The following is a 20,731-nucleotide window of genomic DNA, read 5'->3' on the forward strand; positions in this document are numbered from 1 at the left end:
GGCCACTGTGCAGAAAAGAAATCAAGACTAATTGGCCAGAGGGCACAAGACTAAGCATCGCACTGGCCTATCCATCAGAGCTTGCACTTTTGGGATTATCACATGGTTTTCCCAGACAAGCCCCCTTTTTCCATTTTTATGAATGTCCAGCACCTCAGCAGCAGTAGCTCCCACTGAGCTGCCAGATTAATGGAAATCCAGACATGCCCACTTCAATTGTACAGTACATGCTCAGCAGGCTCAAATATACTGCACCTGTTACTCACTGGCGGTAGTGCTGGGGAGAGTGAATTGAGTCTTTGATCCCAGAACCGCTTCTGTAAATAGCTTTGGAATAAAATATACTAATTATTCTTTAGATGACTATGGAATTTTAAAGAGAAACAGAGAGGCATATGTGCATTTTAAGCACTTCCTGAGTAAAACAATAGTTTATCAGGGGGAGTAAAGGACTCAGGATTGCACATTTGGATTTAGGTATGTAACCATATTTTAGTTGCCCTGTATTTTCTGGATCTGGTCCATGCCTTTCTGAACTGTCTTTTAGGTGTTTCTTCTCACAGAAGATCAGTGGAGTGTACTTTTTTCTGCTGGATTAATTGGCAGAGTTAGAAAGGTTACCTGCCAAGCAAATCCAATTATTCAGCCCTTCCTCGTCTTGAGTAAGCGCCATGGTTGGTAAAGGGCCACAGTTAGAGAGAATAAAAATAAGCCATCAGGACCACAGATATTGTAGGTTTTCAATCTCTGTACCAGCCTCAGGCAGAGTATATTTGACTCACTTCAGTTGTAGTGCTGAAACACAGTGTGCCCGAATACCTCTTCATGACATTTCTGAAACCTAAGTGTTACTAAGATTGTTTAATGGTTATGTTTGTAAATAGTCATCTGTTAGAAATCCATTTCTTGAATTTGAGAGAGGCCAGAACTCTCTCATATCCTCTTTGCTCCTAACTTTGTTCGAGTTCGCAGTGGGGAGCTTTGTGCAAAATCTGTAAAGAACCAAAATCATGCTTCTGTGAAAGAACAGCTCTATTAAAAAAAAAAAAAGGTTATGCTGTAATTGGCAAAAATCATAATAAATGGTCTTTTCTTAGCTTCATCAAAAGCACAGACTTTGGAGCACTCAAGAATCTTTTCGGCGGCTGGGGTAAGAAACTGCCTCTGAGGAGTCAAGGCAGCACGCCGTGGAGCTACTTGCTTGAGAAACAGACCTGGCCGTACTCCCTCATAGACCCTGCTGCACTTGAAGATCCCGTATACCCTGATAGACCTTGTCCAGTTCATCAGAACTCATCAAATCAGTCGGAGGCGGACTGAGCTTATGAAAGGAAGGGATCTATTTTGCTCTGGTTACTTTCTACTCCATAGCTATCTGAATGCGTACTGTGTTTAAATTGTGCTTGCCTCCTACCCAACAGAATAATAATCTTCCCTAATCCAATTTGTAAGTAAATGCGAACATTTTCATACCCAAGTGTAATCTTTTATCCTCTCAAATGCACATATACTGCAAATTCAGATACACACATGCACACACATATATACATTTTATCATATTAGCTTTTCAGACTTTGATGTGTTCTCCTGAAAAATATCTAAGATTTATATAGCTCCTAGTAACCTATCCCATATATCTGTAGCATATATCCGCAGAAAAAAAAGTCTGTGTAAAGTGCTTAGTTAGCTACCCTGTGTTTGTTGTCAGCAAAATTAACCAAGGTGAAAAATTTAGGAGACCCAAAGGATTTGTTTCTATAGGTTTCTCAGTCCAGAGACCAGAACAGAAGTGATTTGGGTGAGAAACTCTAAGAATTAAGCATAGGTAAATGGCCCAACAGAAAATTCCATAGTATCAAGGCAGAAGGTGACTGTATGATAATTAATTCTTTTTCATTGAATATATGCCGCTAATTGACTTGGCTGCAGTATCATTACCGTGATTCATAAGCTCATATGTTTTAGGCCAGAAGCAACTATTATGATAATCTAGTCTCAATGTCTGCATAACAAAGATCACAGAATCTCACCCAGTTGTTGCTGTATCAGTCCTCTAATTTCTGCCTGAATTACAGTGTTTCTTTCAAAAAGCCATCCAGGGCTTATTTAAAGACTATATGAAAGAAAATCTGCAAGGTACTAGAGTAAGTAGTATCAGGTACTAGGGCAAGTAGTTCCAAAGGTAATTTTTTTCTTTGAAATTTGCAGCTTATTTTTGATATCATATTTATATTGCTATTTCCATGCAGTACTTTTTTTCTCTGAATGTACCTTATAAGTATTTAGAAAACTCTCAATCATTTTTTTTGCTGGAGTTAAAAGTATATGTAGAGTTTATAACAATCTTCCTGCTGTATTAATAAGATCTTTAAGGGATCACTGAAGCTTTATCTCCTTTCTTCCCTGCTCTCTCTACTACCTCTCACTTTTCTCTCCTTTTATCCCCCCCAAGAATAGGAAAGAAAAGGGGAGGGCTAGAGAAAATTCACAAGCAAACTGTGGAATTTTAAAATCTGCAGAATATTTTTGGACACACGTAATGGTAGGCAGATATCAGCATTCATGCAATATTTTTTTTCTTTGCTTCCCTCCAACACGTCTCTCTCCTCCTCTTGTTTCTAATATTCCCCTAAGCCTAATTTATCTGATTTTGCAGACCGTACGAATATCATACCGATGAGAACGCTGTGGCACAAGCAACGAGAGAGAAAGTCACACTGCTTCTTCGGTAGGGTAGAATTTGCTTTTTTCTCAGGCAATATTTCAATAAGTGAGCAGTGCTACAGCAGCTGTGCCCCCTCCCCACTCCACAGCCAACCTCAGATATTCTGAGGAAACAAACTCCTGCCATTCTGTGCTCCTCTGAGTATCCTTTTACCCCACAGAATGATTTAATTGATTTAAACAGAAAAAAGTGTCCAAAAACAAGCAAAAATCTGATATGCCTATTGGCATTGACCAAATCGTTATGCTGTGAAGGCAGTGTTGAAATATCCATTGATTGTAGCGGAGACCTGAGTAAACTTCTTGTTGAAGTGAGCAGTGTTATCTGTGAAATTATGAATTATTTATGAAATAACACTTTGGAGCACTCAAGAATCTTTTCGGCGGCTGGGGTAGGAAACTGCCTCTGAGGAGTCAAGGCAGCACGCCGTGGAGCTACTTGCTTGAGAAATGACCTGGCAGTACTCCCTCATAGACCCTGCTGCACTTGAAGATCCCGTATACCCTGATAGACCTTGTCCAGTTCATCAGAAATTCGTAGATGAAACTTTTAGAATCAGTCGGAGGTGGACTGAGCTTATGAAAGGGAGCAGTTTAGCTCCAAAGTACATTTCTGATACAGGTATCCATAAAAGCCATTAGTGATGAAGATGTTATTTCTGCATTGTCACATGTGTCCTATATCATTTGTCTACCTAAACTGTGAATAAAGAATTAATTTCCATGCATTTTAGGATGCAGGGAGAAAACTTGGTAAGTTCCCAAAAGTGCAAGTGGGCATGTTTGTATTTATGTGTAAGTCAACAGCAAACTGATGTGATTAAACAGTTACTCTATCAGTAACTTGGCCCTGTGCTTTTCTCCATCTGGTAGGCAGGCAGGCAGATGAAACTTATGCCTTGTGTTTATTTTTCTCGTAACAAAATGAAATTTGTTTATATTTCTAGTCACTATGAGGTGGTAATAGTGTTACCAAATATAATGATGCATCTTAAAAAGTGAGGATTTAAGCTGAAATACAACAATTTCATCCAATGCATAATATTTTATTTAAAGAAAATGGTAGTAAACCAAAAAAAAAAAAAAAGCAGTTGCAGACCTTAAAGAAAAATCACATTTATAGTTAAGCCTCTGAGTTTTAAAGCTACCAGTTGTTTCCTGGAAGTCACTTTGAAATGAGTTTTGGGAAATCAGGTTAGTATTGACTTGGTCCATAACGGTTGGCTGTTTCTTTTTTGTATAAGACTCATTAAATTACCCTTTAAAACCTCCAAGTCCATGTCGTTATCTGCGGCCAATTGTGAATATGCTCATAATACACTCTCTAAAAAAATATTTCAGAAGGTTAAATAATCTCTGAACGTGGAATCATGTCATAGTGCTGTGACAGGATTAATCAATTGAATTCAATTCTTTGTCTCAACATGTGTCACTTCTGTTTTTTATACTACACGCTTCTCCCGGTTGTAAAGGGCTGAGGCTATTTGCTAGATTTCTTTTATGTGGTACAATAGGAGATAATTTTGATGATGTCTTAAAGGAAGAAATAATTAAGAAATATGTATTGGCAGTAATAAGAATTAGTGGCTTTATTACTGATTCCAGCCTTTATCTGGCTCTCTGAAATGAGGCACTTCTCTAGTTATTTCTTCATACTCCAGTAAACTCAACTGAAATCAGGGCCACATTATATCTATACAAGCACATAGGAATGAATGTTCTTAATCTAAAAAAAGCTTTGAAATAAATTCTAAATATGCAAAGAGTCCATAAACAGAGAGGTGAACGGACCTGACTAGAGCTGCACAGTGGTGTACGATAGAACTTTGACTATAAAGTGAAAAGAAAGACCAGCAGCTTGCTGGGTACGTCCTTTCAAAGGAGCCCTAGCAGTGCTTTCCAAATTTCCTGACTTCTTATCTGAGAGGAGTAGGTAAGTCAGGGGGCAACACTGCCCTGGTTCAATGGGTATAAAGACTCCTAGAGAACGTGGCCCTGTAATACTTTGAGGAAGAGGTTATATTTCCTCAGCATTAGTTTCCGTGCTAGGTGGTCCTGCACTGATTCTTTAGGCCAGAAGATCTGGGCAAGGCTGGGTTGACTGGCAGATAATGTTGGCTCCCGAGGTTGGGGTTTTGTGTTCCTCCTCTTCCTAAGTGTCTGTAATTCCTGCTGAAGTGAGTAATCTAGAGACTCAGAGGTCTTAAATAAACAGGAATCCTGTAGGGTACAGGTTAAACTAGCACTGAAAGAGAGGCTAGCTGCAACATTGTGTAATTATTTCCGTGAACTGGCTCTCTCCGCTCCGTCATTGCTTGAAGCAAGAATGTTTGGGTACCAACCCGCAGAGGGAAGTGCAAAACAGTCTTACATTCCCTGCTCTATAGGTGGCCCTCCTTAGAGCTTTTGGTTAGAAAGAAGACCAGTTCGCTCTTAAAATTGATCAAAGCATGAGGGATGATTTGGTTGAGTGAATGTGGAAAGAAGTGGCAGTCTGTGTCAGATTTTTGTCCTTATTATTTATTTATTTACTTTGAGTTTCTACCTTGGGAAGAGACAAAAAATCTTATAATTTATTGCCTCACATCTGAGATGTAATACCACGGTTTTCTTTCTTTTTTTCCTTATTCTCTGGTTTCTTTGAGCTTCAGTGGGGAGAATAAATGTTCTCCTGGTGAATGTGCTGGTTTATTTTGTATTAATTTTAATACATCACTGATAAACTGAATTTACTGCTAGCCCACAGGCAAGGTAGAAATGGATGATTCCTCTTGCACTTTCTTCCTCTATGTAATTTTAAACATAGCCATAAATGGAAACTCAGTTAAATGAATAATTAATATTTCAGTCTATTTAAACTTTAAATAATCTGTAGTTAATCCTAAGGAACAGCGAATACTGCTTCAGGTACTACAGTGTTATTGTATGATATTATGCTTAAATACCTAACTTCATATTACTTACTAATATTCCCTCCTCAATGAGATGCCTTTTAAACTCGGGGTGGCATTGACATATGCTTCAAAACACAAGAGTGGGGGAAGGAGATGCAAAAAAGAAAAAGAAAAAGAAAAAACAGAGGAGTCAATTGATCTCTTAATGTATCAGTTAATATCTCACATATATCACTTGAAAAGGTTAGGAGCAGGTAGGCCCCATCCTTCCACAGGAAGGAGGTGGAAATGGTAGACAGAACTTAGGAGTTTCAAGAGGGTGGATTTGACAATTCATAGTGAGTGAATATGCATTAAAGCAAATATAATTCTGTTTGCTTTAGGTTAGGTATGAACAGTCTCGTTGCCAGTACTGAGGGTGATGTATTCAGAAAAAAATTCTCGTTTTCTTTGCCTTACGTACTGTGCAGGAGCTGTTGCTGTACATGCACTGCGAACTTTTATGGCTACAGGGGTTTTTGTAACAGTAAGCATCTCTGACACATCGGTTGCCTTGTTGCTTTCTCTAGTTTAACACTGGATCTTTTTTTTCACTAGGTGGTGTGAAAAGAATTTTCAGTTGTCTTTGGCTCCATTTTCTTTCTACAGCTTCTGACTTAATTAGAATCATTAACAGAACTAAGTGGCATATTTTCTGCGGGAAAAGCTTTGAGATGAGACTGGATCTTGCTCAAAAACTCCTGCCAGGAGAAAGAAACTTGACCAAAATGGGGAAGCTTCCAAGAAGAAGTAGTTACATTGTTCCCAAAACTGTTTGTGAAGAGAAGCAAATTTATTTTTGGAAGTATTATTGGTTTTGTTAAAAACACCTACTTTGCTTTCTAAAGCTTACTTCATCCACAAATACTGCTATGAAGAAACCTATTATAGCCGGCTGTAATCTATTACAATCAGCCCAACTCCACAGTCATCCACCTAGGAAAGACCGATGCTTCAGTGATGTTCTTCTGCCTTTTTTGGTTGCTGGGGGGCCATGCAGATGCAGACTGGGCAGCATGCAGGATCCTTTGTTTAGCCTTTGGTGCCTACTGGGAGTTCACAGCATTGTTTTAACTGTTTAGAAAATGCAACCTCGCCTCACAGGAGCTTGAGATTGAAGGCACTGCATCAGGATGGTGAACGCTCTGTTCTGTGTTACTGATTTCCAGAGGTCTGGTAATTCTGTTGTTTGGAAATGGTTGTTAGTTTGTTCAGTCTGTCCCTTCCTGTGGAATGACTACCAGGCCTCTAGTCCAGGACCTCTTAGACATACCAGCCTAAAATATAAACAAAGAACCACCTTTTCATCAAAAGTCTCTTACCAGTTATGGATCTCGCTAGCGGCTGGTAAAGATGCATCTAACTGCACCTTGTTCAATTCTTTTGAAATACCCTGTTTCAGTTCAATCTGGAAACTCTGTAGGAGTGCTGTGGTTTTTGGACATGGAGAGGGTGCTGTGGGAGAGGGCTTTACAAGGCAGAGGAGCTGAAGCGCTGGGCAGGGAAGGCTGAGACAAGGCAAGAGCGTGAGCCCTTGCTCAGAGCCTGTACAAGCGGAGGGAGTTCAGCCAGTGCTGGGACATAAATGCAAGCAAGAAATACTCGGGAGAGGGATTTCAAGTTCTTTAACAGATTTCTAGAACACAATCTGCAGAATATTTTCATCTACAACCAAACTGGGCAGAAACTCATTTCAGGAGCTCTCATCGCTACCTCTTAAGTAGCTGGCATCAGCAGCACTCTCCAGGCTGCACCAAGGACTGGGAACAGGCACTTAAATAACACACAAACCCTTAATTTGCGGAAGGATCCACAGAAGGCACCTAGGTAGTATACCAAATACCTCATATTTTAGTGCATTTGGCAGCTCTCCAGTTATGAGCTTTAGCAACAATGTAACGCACATAGCATAAAATATCAAGATGTACAGCATAAATACTGCTTGGAACTCTCTCAATGCAAGAGGTATATGAATGATAGCAGTTTAATTTCTGGTTAAGAATAGCCTTTTCCTCAGCAGAAAAAGCAAGAAAGTGTATTTCAGATGGCAGCTGTGAATGTATCCTATGCTTTTACTCTTTTTTGCCATTTAGTCATTCATTCTTTGACCTTTCCCCATAACATCCCATTATTTTATTTCCCTAGGCTAAAATCTGTGATCATAGCCAGACTTACGCCCTAGTTTTCTCTCTTCTATTAACCATTTTCCTTCTTCTGGACAAGACCTTCCCAGTCTTACTTCTTTTTTTTTTAACATTCAAGAGCATGCCACTTGCTTGGAATTGCAGTTGGGCAAAATCACCATTGCAAAGAATACTCACCTCATATTTAGATGATGTGTTTTTTAAAAGATGAATTAACTAGGACCATGAACTTGCTCAGTCCAATCAGTCATTGTATTTGGTGTATCAGTCACACCAAGACACTCAGGAGAAGATTTTCAAAAATTCTACCAAAAATCTAAGGAAATTTCCACATGAATGGCAGTCAAGTAATCAACATCATAATTTTCATTAAAACTGAGATATATTCAATTTGTATTCTTTGAATTCTTCCCTCTCTTAGTGCTCATTGGTTATGACCATTAGGAAAACTATGTACCTAATGTTCTTAAATCCACACTAAGTAACTAATTACTACTAGCCCCTGTAGGAATTATGCTCTTTAATTGGCTTAGATCTAAAGATGGATACTGTTCTCATTTTCACCATTGGGGCTACAGGCTTTGGGTCTAGAGTCAATCCCACCTTTAGATATGCAAAATAGAACATTTTTTTCAAAAAAGAAGGAAAAAGTTGTAACGTTAGCTCAAACATTTTTTTAAACCCTAGTATGGACCGCCTAGTTTTATGAACTGTGACTGCAAATGCTTTAAAATATGCCAGCGGAGTTACTTTGTTATTGTGGTTAGCAGCATTACATGAGATTCAGCATCTAAATCTCTCAGCCTATATTGTGTGGCAGAAGTGTGGGAAAGAATGACTGGAGAGAATTGTGTGGAGCTTATCGTAGTAGGAGGTTGGATGCTATCATAAGTCTTTTGTCTTGTCCTTAGCAGTAATGAAATGAGCGGTTTTTTAGCCTGATTCTTGAAAAAGAAAGAATAGCAGGCTTTCTTTGATTATTATGGCAAGAGTCATACTGAGTAATGTAGATAAGTTTTGGACATTTGAAGTGGAGAATAATGTATGATTCATGATGATTCCACTCTTTAGCATCCCTGTCTCTCTGCGCCAGGGTGTTTTTCACAAGCAAAAAGTGGTACAGAAATGTGTCTTGAACACAGACAGGATTACATTTTTATCTTGCATTTGCCGCTGCTGCTTGTTTTTAAAAGCCTTTTTAAGTACCTTCTAAACAAAATAAACACTTTACAATCTTCATTCTCTTTGGGATGGGGCCTAAGCAGAGAGCTGTCCTTAGTTCCATCTTTAGATACTTCATTGGAGTGTGGATAAAAGCATGCATGGTCATATACTTTTAACATCTCAGGTACCACTGTCCCTTAGAAATGTCTGTTAGCTCTAATCAGGATGATTACATTTACTGTTTTCACCTAAAGTTATGGGCCCCTGCCACCTGCAGCTATGCCCTGCATATGCTTTAATCTTGTATGTAGTCACAGAATCACAGAATCACAGAATCGTTTAGGTTGGAAGGGACCTCTGGAGATCATCTAGTCCAACCTCCCTGTTCAAGCAGGGTCACCTAGAGCATATTGCCCAGGATCACATCCAGACGGCTTTTGAATATCTCCAGGGAAGAAGACTCCACCACCTCTCTGGGCAACCTGGTCCAATGCTCTGTCACCCTCACAGTGAAGAAGTGTTTTCTCAGGTTCAGGTGGAACTTCCTGTGGTTCAGTTTCTGCCCGTTGCCTCTTGTCCTGTTGCTGGGCACCACGGAGAAGAGGCTGGCCTCATCCTCTTGACACTCCCCCTTCAGATACTTGTACACGTTGATGAGATCCCCTCTCAATCTTCTCTTCTCCAGGCTGAACAGGCCCAGCTCTTGCAGTCTTTCCCCATAGGAGAGATGCTCCAGCCCTCTAATCATCTTGGTAGCCCTCCGCTGGACTCCCTCCAGGAGTGCCATGTCTCTCTTGTCCTGGGGAGCCCAGAACTGGACACAGTACTCCAGGTGAGGCCTCACCAGGGCTGAATAGAGGGGCAGGATCACCTCCCTCGACCTGCTGGCAACACTCTGCCTAATGCACCCTAGGATCCCATTGGCCTTCTTGGCCACAAGGGCACACTGCTGGCTCATGTTTAACTTGTTGTCCACCAGCACTCCCAGGTCCTTCTCGGCAGAGCTACTTTCCAACAGGTCAGTCCCCAGCCTGTACTGGTGCATGGGATTATTCCTGCCTAGGTGCAGGACCTTGCACTTGCGTATGTTGAATTTCAGGAGGTTCCTCTCCGCCCAGCTCTCCAGCCTGTCCAGGTCCCCCTGAATGGCAGCACAGTCTTCTGGTGTGTTAGCCTCTCCCCCCAGTTTAGTATCATCAGCAAACTTGCTGAGGGTGCACTCTGTCCCTTCCTCCAGGTCATTGATGAATATATTGAACAAGACTGGGCCCAGGACTGACCCCTGGGGGACACCACTAGCCACAGGCCTCCAACTTGACTCTGCGCCATTCACCACAACCCTCTGAGCTCGGCCATCCAGCCAGTTCTCAAGCCACCTCACCGTCCACTCATCTAGCCCACACTTCCTGAGCTTACCTAGGAGGATGTGATGGGAGACAGTGTCAAAAGCCTTGCTGAAGTCCAGAAAGACAACATCCACTGCTCTGCCCTCATCTACCCAGCCAGTCATTCCGTCATAGAAGGCTATCAGATTGGTCAAGCATGATTTCCCTTTGGTGAATCCATGCTGACTACTCCTGATCACCTTCTTGTCCTCCAGATGCTTAGTGATGACCTTCAGGAGGAGCTGTTCCATCACCTTTCCCGGGATGGAGGTGAGGCTGACAGGCCTGTAGTTTCCTGGCTCCTCCTTCTTGCCCTTTTTGAAGACTGGCGTGACATTGGCTTTCTTCCAGTCCTCAGGCACCTCTCCTGATCTCCAGGACCTTTCAAAGATGATGGAGAGTGGCCTAGCGATAACATCCGCCAGCTCCCTCAGCACTCGTGGGTGCATCCCATCGGGGCCCATGGATTTGTGGATGTCAAGTTTGGACAAAAGATCTCTAACCTGATCCTCCTCCACCAAGGGAGAGTCTTCCTTTCTCCAGCCTTCCTCTCTTTTCTCCAAGGTCTGGAATTCCTCTGGACTGGCCTTAGCAGTGAAGACGGAAGCAAAGAAGGCATTCAATAACTCTGCCTTCTCTGTATCCTTTGTCACCAGGGCACCCGCCCCATTCAGCAGCGGGCCCACGTTTTCCCTAGTCTTCCTAGTCATAGAATCATCGGAAAGGCCTCAAGAAAAGAGTTAGTCTGATCACCTTGTATTGAGAAAGGATGCAGTATGCTTGGACTGCTGTTGGTTTAGCCTTGTATTTACCTCAAATTAAAGAAACTACACCCTGTGTGTATGTTCTTGGTGAACAGTGGGGAGGTGGGCTCTCGAGGCATCCAGACCTCCATTGGCTTCTCTCATCTGCTGCTCTGTACAAGCACTGACGTTGTTCATCTTCCTAGCACAGTATCACCTTGGGAGTCCTAGAGGTACCAGTGTGAAGGTGAGTGGGAGCTGGAAGAGCCAAACCCCTTTCCTCGGCTCCACAGTGCAAAGCAGTCCTAGCAGTTGCGGAACTGGATATCCAGGCTTCTCATCGCTGTACTGGAGACAACAGCAATCATCGTCCCTGTTGCATTAGTGCAAAGAGTACCCCAGTATCGAAGGCCAGCGCTTACAGAGCACGCTGTCCTGTCTGATCTGGACACCGGTGATCGGCCCTGTCATTGCCACACGTTCCTGCCTCTAACCCGTCACTCATACGTAAGTTCCCTCTGTTTCTGGATTCAATAAGCCACCAAAATTACAGTCCTTGACTAACTTTAGAGTTGGAACTGTTTGCTGATTTCCGGCCTTACACTTTTTGAAAATTACAGCTATTTCTCCTTGTCTTTCCTCCTGTGCAAATGGTGTAACATAGAAAACATTGATTTTAACAACCTTACTGTGCTGGAAGGCTATCCTCATGCTTCCCCCAGCTACACCAGGCTGTCTGCCTGGCTCTGTCTCCATCTCTCCCTCTCTCTACCTCTCTGTTTCTGTCTCTTGTCTCTTTTAAAAATTAAAAAGCTTCAATTTGTTCTGTCTTTACTCTGAGATGTTTGTTAAAACTCTTATCATTCTTGATGCTTCTTAACTCCTGTTTCGTATATTTCAAATATGACACTGCTGCTATCATATAGCCTGATGAGATTTTCACTTCTGCAACTGCACTGTACTATTGACAGCTCAGGTCCTCCCTTGTGATACTTCTGCCTGGCCAGATAACTCTCATTTTATATGGTACATTGCCATTTGCCCACTTTGAATGTCACCTCGTTGAATACAGATCATCTTTCCAGTTTATCAGGATCATTTTGAAACTTAATTCTGGCTTCAAGAACGTTGTTTCCCTTGATAGTTTAATGTGCACCACAAATTTTGCAGGAATACAGTCTTCCATCGTTTAAGTTAATGAAAGTGTTGACAGACCTCTGTCTGAAATACTTTCCTGCTTGAGAGCAAAGTAATAATATCTCTTAGGAAAGTATATTTCAGCCAATTTGGTAGCCATATTATGCTGATTTGTACAGCATAATACATAGTACATATTTCCTTAGATTGCTTATGTGGATGTAAAGCCATGTAGCTTTACGAGGGTAAAAACAGATTCCCTCTCTGCTTCTCTTATCCACTGGGCAATTATTTTGCCAAAGAACTTAGTAAGGTTTGTTCTTCCCTGGGCTGCTCAGGAGTAAAATATTTTAATAAAATCACAGAATATTTTTGTTGCAAAGTTTCCTTCCTAATCTCTCTGCCATGGTTACAGCAAATAAGATGGAGGGCTTGATGATTTTATTATTGCAGCAGTATAGGTGATGGTAGATATGAAGAAGAAAAAAAATTTCAAAGTGTCTGTAGAATCATCCACAGAACAGGTTTAATGCAGACTTTATTCAGGCTAGTTTTATGAGATTTAATTTACATTTTGTGTATTTGAGATTCTCACATCTTGATTTTTAATATCATAATTTGATGAGATCATAAGGATTTACTTTGGAAGAAATTATAATTAATGTTTTCTTATACATGAGGTGTCAGTCCACAGCCTAAAATTTATAACGATTTCTTCTCCGTATTTTTTCATGAAGGAGAGAGAAAAATATATGAGATCACATGGCAAATAAGATCTTCTGGTCTGTTTTCTCCTTGCCTCATGACTGCTAATAAATTTTTTCCGTGGGAAATCTATGAAGAAGGGAAAAGAGCACAGGTCTGTTTAAGAAGGAAGAAGGTTTTGACTATTTCATTATGAACACATTCTGGATTCAATACACTGGGTTGAGCTTCCTTTTGTCCTTCCCACGTTAATTTATACTCTAGCCTGTCCTAGATACTGGCTTTTTTTCCTCAAACTGCCTTCAATATTACAGAAAACTGTTAGGGGGAAGATTTTTGTTCTTTCTTTCCGTTGAATGTATGATGAGAAACTTGAATAACCCCTCGAGGAAACATATTTTAAGGAAAATCTTTTGGGGGGGCGGGAAGAACAAGCATCAAAGCAAGTGCTGAGTCATTTCCACATACCACGCGAGCTGTCTTCAGTAACCCAGAAAGCTTGTCAAAGTCAAAACTGTGCTTCACTGGTATAGCACATCTGTGCGGGATATCATCAGAAGGTTTCCTGGCAAACCTTTGAGGGGAAGACAAGATAATTAAGAAACTGACTTCAGCATGGGAGTTGTTAAGTTGAGCACTGAGCGCAGAGGAGCAGGCAACTTGTAAATGTCACAGTCAAACCAGATATTTATTAGTTTGCATTGACACATTCTAACTTCCCAGTAAGTAGTGAGAAAATATTCCCTATCGCTTGAGACATTTAAAACTGCAGCAGATTGAACACAGCTAGAAAGAAATGTTCTCTTGAGCTGACTGCTCATATGCTCGCAAGGGGAGTGATGAGATGAACTACTTAGTGCTGCCTTCTTTTTCCTCCTCCTGTCTGATTTTGCCCCTTACTTCTCCGCCACCTCCAAGCTGCTGTTCCTTTTATCTTACAGTTAAACTTGCTTCCAGAATGCTATAGAGTAAGCAGCTCAGCTTATGTAATAACGCATACAAGAAGGACGACCTAGTGGCTAGGGTACAAAATATAGAGAACATTTTAAAAAACAAATATTGACTGTTTTTTTACCCTCTTTGCTTACCAACTACAGACTGTGCTTGGAAAGCAACCAATCACAGACTCATTCCCGAACTGTCCAGATGAAAAAGACCTGTGGACCACTTTGCTTACTGCCATAACTCTGCAGAATTCCTTTCTGCCTCATAGTTGAGTACTATATTCAGGTTAATTTGCCACAACTTTCCACCAGAAGGATATGCCATACCCCGATAAACCTCATCTAGAGCTCTTCTCCTCCCCTCCCTTCACAAAAAACTTACTCCACATTTTCCTTTGTCCATTTTCACTCTGAATCAGAGGTACTGCCTGAAATATTGAAAGGCTGAGGAACTCAGTGGGCAGTGGAGAATGCTGTAGAGGCCGGCCGTCTCTGGAGTTTCCTTTGCTCTGTGGAGGACCTGGCTTTGTAATGAAAATTCCACACAGACAGCTAAAAATGACCCATGTGACAGGACTATCTCCTACCCTTACCTCTTGGAAATAAGGACCTTTTTACCTCCAGCTTGGGAGAGGATTATTTAACAAGCATAAAAGGAGACGTGCCTTCTAACACTGTTGGTTCTACCACACTGAATTATAGAAATACCTTTATAGAACACCCTAGAGAAGAAACAGAATATAAAATTAATAGTCTTACAGGCATGATCCATTCAGGCGTATACAACTGTTCTTGGGCCAAAGGGATGCTGAGCTAGTTCAGCAACACAGAAGTCAGCACAGACTTTTTTTACCTCACTTCTTGAGCACTGGAAGAAAAAATGAAATTCGGATTCAAATCTATTCAGGATGGGAGCATAAAATTCCTAAATTAAAAGCTAGTCTGGACTCTCCTCTTCAATTTCAGCATTAATTCTGGATTGAAGCTACAATCTTTTGCCTAATCAAGATCTAATCCTAATCAAGATCTTTGAGATTGTTTTAGTGTAGCTTGTCAGATAATTTTCAAAGACTGTGGCCTTAATAGAGCAACTGAATCCTGACTTTACATCTTTTAGGAGAAATCCTTGTAAATTTCACTAAGATTATAAATAAAGTATTATTATTTACATGATTAAGTGGTAATGAAGTTAGGCTGTGTTGGAAAAATTGTGCTCCTTGAGTGTGTGCATTATCACTTTTGAGCTTTGCAAAGTAAAATCTTGGTTATATCTCTTTATTCCACACAAGCATAGTATTAATAGCCTGAAACAATCTCTGTGTGCCCTTCCAATCAGAAAAACATCTTAATTTGTATACTTACATAGCACAAGCCAAGCTGAAATGAGAATTTATTTTCTGAAGAAAACAGATGTAATGTGGAAGGTGATCCTCAAAAGCTTCACAGATTCAATAGTCTTAGGAAAGTAAAGACAATGTAGCTGCCAAGAAATGTAGTAGCTTGTTCAGGCTGGTCTGCCATACTTCTGAAAGCTACAAAGCCAAGCATGGCAGGGAAGGAGGGCGACAAAGTTCCGTGCATGGTTTCCTTTTTTCCAGGCCAGCATCCATATTATAATTATTAAAGTGGGATTGCTATGATAACCATTAAGGACATAGTATCAGTACTGCTTCCCGGTCTAAAAATCTGCCCAGCTCAGAGCCTCAGCTCCTTTCCCCAAATACTAAGTGACCTATCAACCTACCTTTGACTTTGCAATCCTCCCAATCTAATGCTCTCCCAGGCCCATCCACTGTGCACTCCCTCATCTCCTCCTAAACTTCACTTGCAGGCTTTATTGTGTGCAGAGAAAAAGGAAGGAAAAAAGACTGTTCACCAATCTTTTTGAATATAAAAAAAAAATGATGGCAACAAAAATGTTTACTGAAAGGTCAAGAGTCATCTTCTGTTTTCTTGGTTATATATTCATTCTTAATCTTAATTAATATCATTCCTGAACCTTGAAATGAGTGCAAAAAGAGACAGAGGACTCACTGTGTAAGTAGTATAGTCATCAGCTACTTGTTTGGAGTGCCGAGGGCTGCCTACAAAGTATTCTGTTCTGAAAATACCCTTCAACATAAGAAGAGAACCACAGGAAAACAGCTATTAGCTCAAGTAATCTTCAACAAAGAGGATATACCTATGAAATGACTTTCAGAGACCTTTGTAAATTTGATGCCATAACCTCTGGTCACCACACTACTAGATCAGAAAAGAAATGTTCATACGGGTTTTTGAAATTCAATTCTGCCATAAAAGCCGTGCAATAAAATGTGTAGTATTTGGTAAACTAAGGATGGATTAGTATGTGACCTTAAGATTATATGAGCAAAAGCAGGGAAAGCATTTCTGTAAGTTCCATTTATCCATGAAATAACCATTGTGTTCATATATGCATTTTCATTATATAAAATAGGCTACCTTCTGACTTACCAACACAGTGGTATTGTTTTATTTATTTAAGCTAAATGGTTTGCTTTTCGTAGTATGACCAGCTGGTAGAAAAATAGGACTCAATAATATGAACATTTCACAGTAAATAAATTGCATTAATACAGCAATATAAAAGCTGTGCTCAGCAGTTTCTCTAGGACACGGTCTGTTCTAGAGCTACGCACCCAGCTTTCTGAGCACTCACTTAGGAAACTGTGAAGGTTACATTTTGTTAAATCAAATAATACAAAAATATGTTATACGATTTCCATTTAGGATTTTCCTTACCCACTTCTCTCCATGGGAAAGGGTTATATGTTTAATTGGCTGCTCTCAAGCAGAATATTTTTGTTGCTCTACTTCATGCTCATATTCAGTATTGTAGGCTTCTGTGTGAAATGTTGCAACTAAGGGCTACACAAGGAACAGAAAAGTATAGCCATTAAATACATCTCCAGGTCACTCCATCCAGAGATGATCCAGAAAAGGAAAAAAAAAAAAAAAAGATTCAGAAAGATTCTTTCAGTATTAGCTATGTTAGAAATCCAGTGAAATCCAGTGCGTCTGTGGGTTGGTAGAGAGGGTAAATGTTCTTTCCTCCAGTTCTTTGAGGCGTCAGAGACACTGGGCTTCCCCTCCTTCTTCTTTGGCCTACCCTGGTGGTAGGATGTCCACAGTCCTTATTTAAAAAAAACTTTCTGTAGTTTGCTATGGAAGCAATCAGCAAACACTGCTTCTACATCTTGAGCAGATCCTATTCAAAGAATGGGAGTCTGTATACCAAATCTGTTCAATAGTCTCTCATCTTTCCTGCTGATGAACTGTTTGCAAACTTATTTGAAAATAAGTGAGTGGACATCATCTGATGTCTTGGCTGCGGTTCCTTACATCAGGTGATAAGAATTGACACCAGCTGTCACCATATGGCTCTGTATTTGTTATAACAGAGTCAACGGCAGAGTCTAGTGGCAAGTGAGTACTTTAATGTGGTTCTTTGACTTAATATCTTCTCAGTCTCAATAGACCCACGCAGTACTTTCAATGCATGGCTCAGTCTACTAAGACTGAATGCCAGCCAGTCCCTTCTGGTATTTTGCTGGCAATAAGTACCATCTGTGCAAAATCCATGCTACTCAGCAATGATGATGACCATCAGAGAGATCCAGTGCATTATTTTGCTGGCATTCAAACTTGTTTGGCCTTTACAAGATAATGAATTTTTTATATGTTGCTTAAAGAATTATTTTAGCATTTTGTTTGAGCTTGATAGAAACCCTGAATTCTTTTAGTATAAATGGAAAATCATTGTTGAAGGAAAGAATTTATTGAGGTCATGTCTTAGTTTGAAGGGTAGCAAAATCGAAATGAAAATAAAAACACGTGCCTGCTTTTAATGCTCCCAGTTGTCCTCTTTCTCCTTGACTTCTTTGTAACAGCTACAATATTTTTATTTCTGATTCACTATCAGTAAAAGGAAAAGCCTCTTGAAAAGGTAATGGTTGAATATGGTTAAGCATGTATTTTTCTTCAGCAGTTATTTAACTGTTTAGATATTTGTAAAAGTAACTGAACCATATTAAAAAGAAAAAAAAAGAGCTTGTGTTTTTAACTCTTCTTACTGTGCTGTATTGCTATGGAATAGTGTCAGATGGTGGCACAAAGCACTCTGTAATTGCTAAACAGGCTTCTTGATGTATTGCTGATTTGATGATTCTGGCTTCTGTAGCAGGCGAATGACTGTGGCACTAGTAGTGGATAGTTTGGCCTGGCCCACCTACCTTCGACTCTGAGAAGATGTTCCTTAGCTGGGAGTCTGGGCACCTTCTGCTCACAGAGCCCTGAGGGCTTCCTGTCTCAATCTCTCACCGGGTTTTATCTGCGGTATTGTAACCTGTGGATCCATTAGCGTTACAGAAGGAGGTAAGATGAGATTCCAGGCCTTCATGACCTTTGATAGAGTCAGAAATCACTAATCATGTTTCAGCTGTAATGGATATACACTATCCCAAAAGAATAGGTATTGTAGAGAACTCTGGATAGATCCTTTTCTGTGCCTCACATGTGCCTCGTATTTGCCCCTGTTTCTTGTCTAAACTCATGCTGTGCATTTATACACATAAAATTTTACCTATACTTCTGTATAGGTATAGCAGTATTTTATTTTGAAGAGCTCAGGCTGACCTTTTTTTATAGATATTACTTGTCATGATTGACTCTATAAAACAAGGAATTAATGTTTAAATCATGCCATTTATACCTGGATTCGAGAATTGATTTCAGAATGCTTATGTAAGTATCTGAAGCACGGAGCACGGAGCCATAAAAAAATCCATAGGGCAAAGCGACAGAAAACATTTTTATGCATTATCCTTCAGTACAATTAACATACTTTCTGAACACATGCATTTGTATAGTGCACAGACACTGACTAGCTCCTCTCATTCTTTTTCTTTTTGGAAATATACTTTGCATAGAGTACATTCAATCTGAAATAAATAAATAAATAGAATGAAAATACTGTTGCTATATTTATATTTTTCATTAGCAAGACATCTAGAGCCTGCATTCTCTGCTGATTACAATTAATATGAAAGGCTAGGAATTATAACAAACAAAAAATTTCTAGCGCATTTATGCATGAGCTTTGAACTGATTTTATTCTAATGCTCCATGACATCCACACAATATCTTGAAAGCTTGAAACAATTAAATATAATAAAGATCTAAACATGTTACTTTTCTTTTTAAGTCATTGCTAAATTATAATCTTAAAAATGATGGGATTTCATCAATTCCAATGTGTGTTGTTTCTAAAGAATCCAAGGGATTTACATATCTAGTTTTAATTATATATGATCTTTAAGTCTATTTTTTAATGCATATTTGTCACCTCTTCTGCAACGGTGAACTTCAGAATACCTTACAGCATTATAATTAAATAGCTTGTAAGTCAAATCAGAATGGATGCTTGGCCTGGCCCTTCAGCTGTGTAATGAATTTAATCTAAGGCCAGAATACCCCTGGTTTACGCTGGCTCTGGTTCCATTAAAGTTACTGGAACTATATAAGTATCATCAGGTGAGGATCTGGCCTTCCGTATTTGAGCAAGAAGTAGCTACAATGCAGTGAAAGTATTCACTTTGAAAATTTGACACCGTCTGCAACGAACACTTTTTTTTTTTCCTGTCACACTATCCTCCTGCCTAATGACTCTTAGGCTGACAAAGAACTAAATATTGAACACACCTTCAAGGGATTTGCCTTTTTTTCTGAGTTTTTCAAAGAAATTGAAAAGTGTCTAATTATTTGAATAATCAAGGCAGTGAATATTTGATCACCAACATCACAGATGCAGACGGAACTAAAGAGTTGAGGTATGTGCTTAATATTCCATTGCTCCTGACACAAAGAAGATTATAATTTCCTTGTAAATGTGTTGGTTAAAGGTGGTTTTCCTCTGTTTGCCTCTTGGAACATAGTGGAATGGAGAAATATTGGGAATTAATTTGGACATATATATTTAACTATCCAAAACTTGTCGCTGATTCATTTGACAAGCTGTTGCAGGAAATGAATCAGTGGACAATTAATTAAAATAACCTAAGATTTGGACACATAGCCTAGCAGTGCCATTAACGGTCTGAAGTCTGACTAGGCATGGAGATAGTATTGGTAGTTGCACATGCATCAGGACTGGATTATCCTTTCATTGTGGTTATAGTCTTTTTGATTTTGGTTTTGATTTTTTTGACACTGACAAATGAATACAGGAAATGAGCATTGCCACTCCCTGAGATTTTCTGTTTGCCTTTCCCTTCCCAGCACCTAGAGAATATGCCAATTTATACCTAATCCTCCTTCCCCATTTCATCCCACAATGCTCAGCATCACAGCTAGCACTGATCATTAGGAAATATACTTCGACTTTGATGTGACCTAATGCTGAAGCTAGAGCTAGGAGGAAAAGAAAATAACTATGTTCTTTATATTTCAAACACATCTTAAGCAGTTCAGGGACCTTCCATCAAAAGCAGTTGCTACCTAGAGAGACACTGTCAACATAAAGCCTGAACATTTACCTTCCTTGACAGCTCTTCATGTCAAGATTCCATGCTATTGTGCTTGTAGCTAATTCAAATTAATAGCTACTACCTCTCAAGATATAGGTAACTGGAAAGGTCATCCTGAACTGAAAGTAGGAATACGGGGCTGGCAAGGATTCCATCATCCTTCAAGACCAGCGTCCCAACATTATGGGTAGCTATTGCTAGATGTAAAATCCAGAGCAGTCTGCAAGGTGTGCGCCCTCGCCTCAAACACACATACGCCTCCCAACTGCACTTCTTCAACATGCTACATCCTCCTGCCCTTCCACAG

The 20,731-nt window shown here is 40.0% G+C and overlaps 1 long non-coding RNA gene across 2 annotated transcripts in view; it reads left to right on the forward strand.

Moving 5' to 3' along the window:
- The window catches only part of LOC104143331 (uncharacterized), a 76,740-nt gene that overhangs the window by 19,153 nt on the left and 36,856 nt on the right, over window positions 1–20,731 (forward strand). The window contains exon 3 of one of the 2 annotated variants that reach the window (XR_011142787.1): window positions 1,098–3,495. The exons of the other annotated variant lie outside the window; for it this stretch is intronic. This is a non-coding gene — a long non-coding RNA (uncharacterized lncRNA). Of the gene's footprint in view, window positions 1–1,097; window positions 3,496–20,731 lie in introns of those variants that run through there. 2 annotated transcript variants of the gene reach the window in all.

Source organism: Struthio camelus, chromosome 9 (genome assembly GCF_040807025.1).
Source record: "Struthio camelus isolate bStrCam1 chromosome 9, bStrCam1.hap1, whole genome shotgun sequence".
Classification (NCBI taxonomy): Eukaryota; Metazoa; Chordata; class Aves; order Struthioniformes; family Struthionidae; genus Struthio; species Struthio camelus.